Source organism: Engraulis encrasicolus, chromosome 6, assembly GCF_034702125.1.
Source record: "Engraulis encrasicolus isolate BLACKSEA-1 chromosome 6, IST_EnEncr_1.0, whole genome shotgun sequence".
In the NCBI taxonomy this organism is placed as follows: domain Eukaryota; kingdom Metazoa; phylum Chordata; class Actinopteri; order Clupeiformes; family Engraulidae; genus Engraulis; species Engraulis encrasicolus.
The window spans coordinates 48,392,680-48,402,679 of record NC_085862.1 but is presented as its reverse complement, the minus strand read 5'-3'; the positions used below and the strand labels follow the sequence as shown (position 1 = coordinate 48,402,679).

Sequence of the window (10,000 nt, the reverse complement as noted above, 5' to 3'; positions counted from 1 at the left end):
CCTCTAAAGGTTCTCTAAGGAACCTTGGGGTTTTCTCCAGAGCTTTTAGGTTCCTTTGAGAACATTTATGGTTTGTTAGAGAACATTTAAGGTTCATTAAAGAACATTTAGGTTCCATTACAATCCACTTGATGGTTCATTGAGGAACCTTCAGATTTTTAGAGTATAGTTTCCTTAGTCTGCTGAAGCAATATATTACACTGTACTATCTGTGTGGCAGTAGTATGAATTAATGCAATAATGCAATAATGAATGAATGAATGAATGAATGAATGAATGAATGAATGAATGAATGAATGAATGAATGAATGAATGAATGAATGAATTGATTGATTGATTTGATATCTTGATAATAAAAATAGAACAGCAAACTGAACCATATATTACAAGAAAAAAAATATTCATGGATAACACAAAAAAGCCCTAACACTTTCCATTGTGGTCCTTATGTGCCATACTTGGTCGCACTAGTGCTGTCATTGTGGAGTTTCCGTGCTGCCGTGCTGCTGTGCTGCTGGTAGCTTAGAGAACATGGAGGTGGCAGTGAGGTTACACGCACACGCACACACACACACACACACACACACACACACACACACACACACACACACACACACACACACACACACACAACTGCTCTCTCGAGTGAGACGCTGGCTGGCGTCGAGCCGTGGGGCCTTGCCGCCAGTTCGGGTGTGGGCTTGTGGTGCGTTGTGTTTATGGCGTGTTGTATTGTGTTGTGCTGCGACGCGAAAGCCCACAGCCCACTGAGCTGTCCTATTGTCTTTGACAGACAGCCAGCCAGCAGACAGCCACAGTAGCAGTGCAGTAGCAGATACAGATGCCAGGCTGACATGCTTGAGTGAGACTGAAGGGGGTGGGGTGGGGGTGGGGGGGTTGGTGCCCGGGACTACCAGCGAGGGCCCCCTTGCGTAGCGTGACTGCCTTGCTCGACTTCATCAGAAATATGCACATGTGTGTCAAGCCTGTCTGTCTGTCTGTCTGTCTGTCTGCCTGCCTGTCTGTCTGCCTGGAGTGTCTGTCTGTCTGTTGGTCGGGGAGTCGGGTGGCATACTGTAACTCCAGGCCCTGCTGTGGAGGGGGTAGCTACCCCTGATGTGCCTGTTGTGAGTCAATGCTATTGCAGGGAGAGGTCTCCTTTTCTGATGTCTTAACTTGTGGATGAATGTGTTGCTGGGGAGAGTGAGCAAGTGAGAGAGAGGGAGCGAGAGAGAGAGAGAGAGAGAGAGAGAGAGAGAGAGAGAGAGAGAGAGGCTTCTTGTCAACCACACACAGAGGCCCCATACTCTTCCTAATCATCTGTAAAGAATCTATTGAGTTAGCAATCAGCGGCTCGCACCTCAGGAGAGTGAAAGCAATTATGGAGAAACAGATGAAAGGTGGAGGGGAAAAAAGACGAGTGCTGTTGTGGGTATACCGGGGACCGCCGGCATCAGCCTAGGACGGATGCAGGCAGGCAGGCAGGCTCTTCCGAGAACTGTACCGTCGTCAACTCGTCCCTGTATCACCACCGCTGGCATCTCAACGCGTGACTTGACTCAACTCATCTCTCGTCACCTCTATGAGGCTGTTTTGATGCTCAGACGTTGTGTGGCAAATGTGTCTGGTTTCTTCTTCTTCTTCTTCTTCTTCTTCTTCTTCTTCTTCTTCTTCTTCTTCTTCTTCTTCTTCTTCGTCACCTGCTCCTCCTCCTTCTTCAACTTCTTCATCATCCGCTTCTTCTTCTTCTCCTTCTTCTTCTTCTCCTATCTACTCGTTTTCCCTCTCTTTACCTCAGTCTCTCTGCATACGCTTAATGTCTGTCAGCAGCAGCCTCCCTTGTAAACATCTACTTCACACGGCTAAAATGACAGCATCTGCGTAGTTAACAGATCTCCTTGGCGGGTAGAGATTTCCTGTCTGCCATTACAGGGGAGAGGAGAGGGAAAAAACACACACACAGAGGATGAGAACGAAAAACACTGAAATCTTGTTTGATGCTCTTCAGGAGATCTTGTTCAGCCCTGGCTGGAAAATAATAGGCCGTCTTCTTTTCTTTACAGCTCGCTGTCTACTTGTGGTTCCTTTCCGCCGTCTTTGTTTTTTTCCAGCAGATAGACACACAAGCTAATATATTTGCCTGATTTTTTTGTCTATTTGTGCTAACACCTTTTGATGCTGCAATTTATGGCTTGCTAATAAGATGTAGCATTATTTTTTATTGGATTTGTATCCTCTGCGAAATATTTACTTTTTTTTCCCTTCTTCTTCTTTTTCAGCACAGGCGCCAAGGCCACTTGATGTAGCTTTTGCGAAATATTTTTTTGGATTTACCTCGTGTATCCTCTGCGAAATATTTGCTTTTCCCCCTTCTTCTTCTTCTTCTTCTTCTTCTTCTTCTTCCTCTTCCTCTTCTTCTTCTTCTTCTTCTTCTTCCTCTTCTTCTTCTTCTTCTTCTTCTTCTTCTTCTTCTTCTTCTTCTTCTTCTTCTTCTTCTTCTTCTTTTTCATCTTCTTCTTTTTCATCTTCTTCTTCTCCCTCAGCACAGCCGCGATGGCCACTTGATTTAACTTATCCCCGTGTCGCCCCCATTCATTCATTCCGGAAGAGAGAGCGGCCGGCGCTCTCAGCAATTATTTGCCTGGCTTCAGTTTTTACTGTTTCTGTGTGATGCCTTGCCACAACAATGAAGTTTTATCCCTGCTGTCAGCACCCTTCTCTCCCTCTTTCAGCCGCCTAAAATACTCCCTGTCTACTTCATTTGCATCTCGCAAATTGGCTGCATCTGGCCTTTTTTGTGACAAAAGGGGGGGGAGTTAATCAAAATAGCTGGGGCTGGCGCTTTTTGAATCGCTTCCCCCTCCGCACATATAACATGCGTAACATACACACAGACACACAGGCATGTGGGCAAACATATAATATGCACTCAACACATACAGTATAACACGCACTAACACACATGCACGCACACACACACACACACACACACACACACACACACACACACACACACACACACACACACACACACACACACACACACACGCACACGCACACACAGACACACATACACACAGACACACAGGCATGTGGGCAAACATGTAATATGCACTCAACACATACAGTATAACACGCACTAACACACATGCACGCACGCACACACACGCACACACAGATACACAGACACACACACACACACACACACATCGGTAAAAAATGCTGCTTGTTTTCCGTATGGCAGGGTCTCATGTACCCAGCACTACAATAGAGCAGGAGCACGTAATTAAAATCCTATTCATTTGTATGTCATTTTAATTTGCCTTTTTATATATTTACATACAGTGTATACTGTATGGTTCAGCTCTAAGAGCGGCAAGCTCATCTGTAAATTGGCTGGAATTAACTGTTTTTTTGATGAATCCTGCAGTTTTATGTCACAACACAGGCCTCCCCTCTAATTCGTTTTTCACGGTAATGGTCCATCTATTGTGTAATAACAGCCCGTGATAGCCATTCAGCGACAAATGTGGTGGTGTGATATTCAAAGTAGTGGCGGCTCTCTCCGCACAATGTGCCACGCGGCTGGTGGGTGAGTGGATGTCCGTGTGGGTGGGTGAGTGCTCAGGGGGTCGGGCAGGGCAAGCGCAGCCCAGCAAGTGCCCCTGGTCCTGGGTAAGCAATCTCTCCGTGCTCCCCCCATCCTCCATTCGTCAGCTCATAATGTTGATCTATAATTATTGTCCCGCTCATAACTCTACCCAGAGCCAACCTTCAGTGCAAAAGAACAGTGGAATAAAATAGAAATGCTCTCTCCGCACTGCACTGCACCGCACCGCACCGCATGGAAGTGAGACCTGCTCAGGCCTAGCCACAACAAATTAACAGATAAATCTCGTCACCTTCCGGATGGCTGAGTTAAAATCAACTGTTTATGTCGTCACCCCCCTCCCCCCCCCCTCTTCTCTTCTCTTCTCTTCTCTTCTCTTCTCTTCTCTTCTCTTCTCTTCTCTTCTCTTCTCTTCTCTTCTCTTCTCTTCTCTTCTATTGTCAGCCTGCGGGCCGTAGCACACTTCTATGACAGAGCTTTCATTTTTATGCGTGCACGATTTTGTGAATCGAACAGCTTCATAGAAAAAGGTGGATGTAAATTGTATATCTGCACAATTTCACGTTTTTGGGGGGTTTCACTGCTCTTTTTGACTTCATGCCCAGAGTAGTTATTATTTTAAGTGTGTTTTTAAGGTCTGTTTTCTACATTGTTTTCATGCAGTTTATCATACATTTATTTGTAAAGGAAATCAGTGAAAGCAGTGTTGCCTCTGGATTAAAGCACGCCTTGGTGGATGCACCTTATCCTAACAGTTGTAAGCAGGATAAATTTGATAAAATGCATGGTAGATGGTCCATGTATTTCATATAATTTGCGTTGCTTATAAGCAACCAAAACCACTCTCGCCATAGTGTTCAATTTAGGTGCCGTATGTTCTGGAAAATAGTCAAAGTGTAACCAATTAAGATATTCTACAGTACGTCTGTTCTTACTTCTGGCGAAAATATTTCTCCTGCTTTTTTCAAGCCCCACCGAACTCAACGCTGGCTTCCAGGGGCTCATTAGCCGTGGCATTAGGCCTTGGTGTGGTTCCATGGCCTCTGAAGCATTGTGTCGGCGCTTCGCTTCTGCACCAGGGCGGCTGAGCAGCGGTGTTTAGCAGTGCAGACCGTGCCAGGCCACTAATGGAGAGATGGCGGTGAGGGGAGGGGGGGGGGGGGGTTGGGCTGGGCTATCTGTGGCTTTAATTAAGCCCCACTCAAGCGAACGAAGCTCCAACTACCAGCCAGCCAGGTCTGTGAGAGAGATAGAGAGAGAAAGAAAGGGGGGGGGAGAAGGAAGGAAATAGGAACAGAAGAGGGAATGAGAGGTGATGGGCTGATGGGAGCCTGTGCCTAGGACCGAGAGTCTGAGAGGCTGATCTGCTGATTTGAGCCTGCTTGCCTGCATGCCTGCCTGCTAGCCTGGCCCGCTAACAGTCCCACAACACTCCCCACCTCCACTCCCCTCCCGTCCACCTCCACCTCCACCTCCACTCCCCCGCAACACCCTGCATCCTGTGACACCCCAACCGTTTGGGTCGTATGCCAGCCAAAGTCCTTGAGCGTGCCCTCCTCCCCCACCCCTCATCCCTCCGCTCTCCTACCCCCCTTCCGCTGGAGCTTGTCTCTGTTATCACAGCCCTAATTACTGCCGCACTCCATCCCAGGGTGACTTTAACTGCCACCACCGGTGTCGGGTTTGTACAGTAAAACACGCAGGCAAGTCCCCCCTATAGCCTGGCATCAGCAGAGCGGCAGTAGCGGCAGTAGCGGCAGTAGCGGCGGTAGCGGCGACATTTCTTTTTTTTTGCTGCTACTATATACGGTTGGTTCATTCCTCTTCTTTAATTAATGGACTTCTTCAAGCTTCAGTAGCGCGCAGCGTTAATAGCTCCTGATACAGTACAGCCTTGCCTGACCAAGGAACCTTGGCACGCCGCGTCATGCCGCACCGCACTGTACCGTGGAAATCAGACACCAGCATCGCTTTTTTGATCCAAATATGAGCGCCTGGGTTTACTGAGCTATGGCGGCTGTTGCTAATTCATTTTTGTTGTTTGTTTATTTATTTTTGTTAATTTGTTTTTGTTTCATTTTTTCTTCAATGTTTCTCTCTCTTTCTCTGCCTCTCTCTCTCTTATCTGTCTGTGATCTTCTCTCTCTGTTTCTGTCTCTCTCTCTCTCTGTTTCTGTCTCTCTCTCTCTCTCTCTCTCTCTCTCTCTCTCTCTCTCTCTCTCTCGCTCTCTCTCTTTAGAGGTCATGGTCTGATGCTCCAGTCCCTCCCTACCGTGAACCTTTCAACCGTGCAGGCCCTCCTCTACACGCTGGCACGTGAGGCAGCATCTGTGCCTCTCTTTCGTCAGCTGCCTGCTCTCTCGCTCCCTCGTTCTCTCTCGCTCCCTCGTTCGTTCGCCTCCCGTGTCATCTGAGCTGTTAGCTAATGCTCTCCGTTCCTGTCGTCATGTGCCGTGCCATTTGGGAGCTGCCGTTTGTGTGTTGTGTGCCTTTTTGCATGGGACTCGGGGACTGACACTCTCTCTCATGCTCTCTCTCTCTCTCTCTCTCTCTCTCTCTCTCTCTCTCTCTCTCTCTCGCTCTGTCAACGCCCCCATTTTCCACCTCCCCACCCACACACCCCACACCCCCACACCTCCTCTCCTCTGGGCTCCAGGTCAGGCGTAAAGGTTTTGAAGTGATCATGTGATATTAATGCCGGCGATGAGCTTAAATCAAGGGTGTCCTGGTAATCAGAGATAGCAGCTCTGAGCTCAGTCAGGTGTGCTAGTGGGAGCGGCACGCAGAGCTGCGGTCCCACTGCGGGTTGCCTGGCCTGGAAACAGTGTTTCGAAACTATTGCCTTCGGTAGCGTGAGCTCACCTACCGCCATAGCCAAGTGTTATTGATGGGGAGCAGGGACGCTTACAGCTTTGCCCAGGCCCGGGGACAAAGTCATCTGAAAGGGCCCCCCACACCCAAGGCATACAATGTAATGGGAACAAAATTTGGGGGTCCCTCCTCTCCCTGGGCCCAGGACAACTAACCCCTATTGTTCCCCCACCTGTTGGCTTTCCCTGTTGGGGAGCGATGGAGGGTTTCTTTTCTTTTTTTTAACTTTCGTTTGTTTGATTTGTTTTGCCTTTCATCTCAATGTGTGTGCAACACCCATCTTTGATGTTACAGTAATGCCAAACACTCCCTATGCACTTTCATATGTTTGATTTAGACTTTAAAAAAAAACATTGCATGCCCATCAGGGATGCTGCGTACCCCTGGCTGCTTATGGAGGCTGTCGAGGCCCCGTGCCCCCATCCACTGCACCACACCGCACCGCGGGGGGGGCATCATGAGATGGTGCAACGGGGTTGATCACATGTGGAGGGGCAGCAACCCTGTTTCCACAGTCACACACACACACCTGCACAGCTGCACACACATACAGTACACATATACCAACACACACACACAAACAGATGCAGACACTCTCACACACACACACACATGCACACACACATGCACACACAGTACACAGTCTATGATTGTGGTGATGGGCTTCCATGGTGTGCGGCGAATGGTGCGTTGGTGGTGGGCTGCACATTGATCACCCTAGAACCCCTGATGTGACACACACGCGTGCACACACACAAACACACACACACACACACACACACACACACACACACACACACACACACACACACACACACACACACACACACACACAGGCAGACAGGCATACATACAAGGACTCAAGCCGTGACACAGCATACACACACACACACACACACACACACACACACACACACACACACACATACACATACACACACACACTCACTCACACACACTCACGCACGCACACACACACACAGCACACGCATACACACACACACCACACGCACACGCACACACTACACACTACACACATGCTAGGACTCCAGCAGCACTGACTGCGGTGACAACTGCTGCCACATGAGCTATGACATTCAGGCTGCCACCGTCTCAGATTTGTCACCAAAATGAGCTACTGTACACACACACACACACCCATACACATACACATATGCGTGAACACACACACACATACACATTCGCTCGCGCACACACACACATTCACTCTCTCAAACACACACACACACACACACACACACACACATTCACTCTCTCAAACACACACACACACACACACAACCCTCCTCTCCCACCCCCTGTCTATCCACCTCCCCCTGTGTCCATGTAACATCAGGAAAGCAGCGTGCTCCCTCTCCCTGTTTTGTCTCATCAAGCCCAGATGCCCTGATGAGCAACAGCCATGAGAGGCCATCAAGAGTACAGCATGACCCTTCGCAGGGAAGCCGACAAGGGGGACAACAGGGTTAGTTGTCCCAGGCCCGGGGAGAAGGGGGGCCCAGAATTGGCTCCTCATTACATTGAATGCATAGAGTGAGGGGGCGGCCTTTCAGATGACTTTGTCCCATGCCCAGCCAAAGCTGTTATCGTCCCTGACCCTTCATCCTCCATCCGTCCGCCCGGCCAGCCCAGGCACAAGTCAATAAATCCTCAATGCCATCGCCTGCATAGCGCAACAACAAGGGCAACAATGGAGGATAAGATGGCGCTGCACAATACATGACCGTAGGCCTGATAAGAAAAGAGAGAGGGATGAGGGGACGGTGGAGGAGGAGGAGGAGAAGAAGGAGAAGGGGAAGGGGAAAGTAAAAGAAAGACAGAAAGAAAGAAAAAAAATGTGGTTAGATAAATGGCGAGGCCGCTGTGTAATTAGAATGCATTGGCTCCGTAATCAGTTCTGACGATGTGGAGGTAAGCACTTTGATAATTCCCCCGCGCTGGTTGACCTTCAGAGCACCGCGAGCCAGGCAGCTCGTCTGACGGAGTGTTCTCTAGGACTAGGACTCCCGGCTCCGTTCATATGGGGGCAGCTGAACTGTCACAATTTGGCAATTTTCTCTCCTCTTTTCCCCCCATATCCCTCCTCTCTCCCTCCTTCCCTTCCTCCCCCCTCTCTTTCTCTCTCTCTCTCTGTCTCTCTCTCTCTCTCTCTCTCTCTCTCTCTCTCTCTCTCTCTCTCTCTCACTCTCTCTCTCTCTCTCTCTCTCTCTGTCTACACTTTTTTTCTCAAAGCTGTCATGGACCTTGTCATGACAAAATGTGACAGACTGCGTCAGACTGCTGCTGCTCGACACCGCTCATGTACTCATTGGAGAGCCGAAATGTTGTTTCTCTGTTGTGTTTTCTTGCCACACTGTGATGATTGATGCAAGTGATGTTGAGTCCACGGCACTGTGTACTGTGTATTGTGCACTGAGTTTTCTGGCGTCCCCCACTCCCCCCTCTGTAAGCTTTAACACTGTGTCCTGAGGTAAAAATGGTGCCGTGTGATTTTGGAGGGGGTGCGCCGGGCGTTAATGGCTTCGCTGCTCTGCTATAGGTCTTTTGGGTCCGTAGTCGTTCCCTTATGGACGGCTGAGAGTGGCAGTCCAAGGTTCTGCGGTTGACGAGTGACAAATTGCTCTGTGTGTGTGTGTGTGTGTGTGTGTGTGTGTGTGTGTGTGTGTGTGTGTGTGTGTGTGTGTGTGTGTGTGTGTGTGTGTGTGTGTGTGTGTGTGTGTGTGTGTGTGTGTGTGCGTGCGTGTGTGTGAAGTACAGTACTTCGGTGTCGCTGAATGATCCTGAATCAATGTTCAATCACTATTTTTTCTTTTAATGGAATTCTGAGAAACTTTGGTTCAAATGCCGAAGAGCTTTTTCTTTTCTCACTTACTTGTAGAGAGCAAAATCAAATTAGATCTAAAATCAAAGTCTGCTCTTGTACGCTGTAGTCAGGTTAAAGAAATTCAATGCCCATACTGACTTGCTGTGTTATAGGCAGTTTATTTTTCATTCCAGTTGAGCACAAGTCATCTATGTCTGTTACACAGTTAGAAAAACTAAAGCCAGATGCCAGACACCTAGATGATAGCTTTCTACCAGATACTACCCACGTATATATGATATATACATACAATATATTATCAACCCCTCAAAATATTCGGTAACACTTTATTTTAGGGATACATCTATTAGCACTAATACATACAATATTAATGTCTTAGTAAGTAACTTGTAAGGCATGTACTAAGCAAAATCAGACGGTTGTTAGACATTTATTCGCAAATGTCTTGTCCATGCACAATAAGGGATTTATTACCAATATAACCTTAGTAAGGACCTAGTAGACCTAGATTTCTATTTATGAGTAAGCAGTAAGGGTCAGAATACAATGTGTATAAACTCCTGGTACACTGTGTGAACAAACCCTGAACAGTGTGAAAACAGATGTGGAATAAGGGTCCCTATTCTAAAGTGATGCATTGCTCAGCCCAGATGGCTTAGGGCCCCCGCACTACC

General features: G+C 48.1%; 1 protein-coding gene across 1 annotated transcript in view; it reads left to right on the top strand.

Moving 5' to 3' along the window:
• Nucleotides 1-10,000, top strand: part of si:ch211-51h4.2 (uncharacterized) — a 150,371-nt gene that overhangs the window by 91,222 nt on the left and 49,149 nt on the right. The window lies entirely within an intron of this gene.